We start from the raw sequence: 1,074 nt of genomic DNA, 5'->3' as shown, positions 1-1,074 counted from the left end.
GAAATTTCCTCTATCAATTTAGATATACTCCATCTTTATAACTAATAGTCTTAGTGACCTATAATACTAAGAGATTAAGCTTTTTACCTAATATCACACAATAGTAAATTGCAAAAGCAAGACTTGAAACCAGGTATTCCTGTTTCCAAGGTTCAGACTATATCCTATACCACACTGATCAATATATGAAGTGTTGAATTCATACATCACAATAATATCTGTCTCTATGTTACAAATTCATCTTCCACTGACCTGTTAACACTTGTTTCTCTTTAAAAAAATACTTTTGGGGCTGCAAGGGGAGCGTGAAGGAAGCCGCGGCGTGCACCGGGAGGAGGCGAAGGGCCGCACCTAAGACAAAATGAGTAAAGCGCACCCGCCCCAGCTAAAAAAGTTTATGGACAAGAAGCTATCATTGAAATTAAATGGTGGAAGGCATGTCCAAGGTATATTGCGGGGGTTTGATCCATTTATGAATCTTGTGATTGATGAATGTGTAGAGATGGCACCAGGTGGGCAACAGAACAATATTGGAATGGTGGTAATCCGAGGAAATAGTATCATTATGTTAGAAGCCTTGGAACGAGTTTAAAGAAGGAAGCACCATCCATGCCCTGGATCTCCACATGTCCTTTACATTCCCAAGAGCCTCTTTTTTTTCTTTTGATACATAAAACTAGTCATTGTATATTCTTTAACTTTTTGTAAGATGAAAAAAAAACACTTTTGTTTCTCGTTTCTTTTCTCCTTCCCTTAATTCTCTCTAACACACCTCTCCCCTCAGTCTCATGGATATATATTTTTTTCTTGACATGAAGTGCTATTTGACCATTCCATCTATTTAATCTGGTTTTTTTGGAGTAAAGTTTGCTCTTCTACTGCCATATTCAAGTCATGAATCCTTTCCCACCAAGTCACCATGATATCACTGAAATCATCCTTTTTCCCCCGTCTTAAGATCTCTAGTTCTCTTTATTAATGCAATTAAATTGAGCAGATTGTCCTCATTCTGCACATTTGTGTATAGACACTTCAGGCTGTAAGGATCATTGCTGTCCCTTTTCTGGGATAGTT

The 1,074-nt window shown here is 37.7% G+C and overlaps 1 pseudogene; it reads left to right on the top strand.

The window, feature by feature from the left end:
• Window positions 1–280: 280 nt before the first annotated feature.
• Window positions 281–679, top strand: LOC141489996 (small nuclear ribonucleoprotein G pseudogene; annotated as a pseudogene).
• The last annotated feature ends 395 nt before the right edge of the window (window positions 680–1,074 follow it).

The sequence above is a fragment of the Macrotis lagotis genome, chromosome 5 (assembly GCF_037893015.1).
Source record: "Macrotis lagotis isolate mMagLag1 chromosome 5, bilby.v1.9.chrom.fasta, whole genome shotgun sequence".
Classification (NCBI taxonomy): domain Eukaryota; kingdom Metazoa; phylum Chordata; class Mammalia; order Peramelemorphia; family Peramelidae; genus Macrotis; species Macrotis lagotis.
The sequence above is the reverse complement of the archived record's forward strand: the minus strand, read 5'-3'. Positions and strand labels throughout refer to the sequence as shown.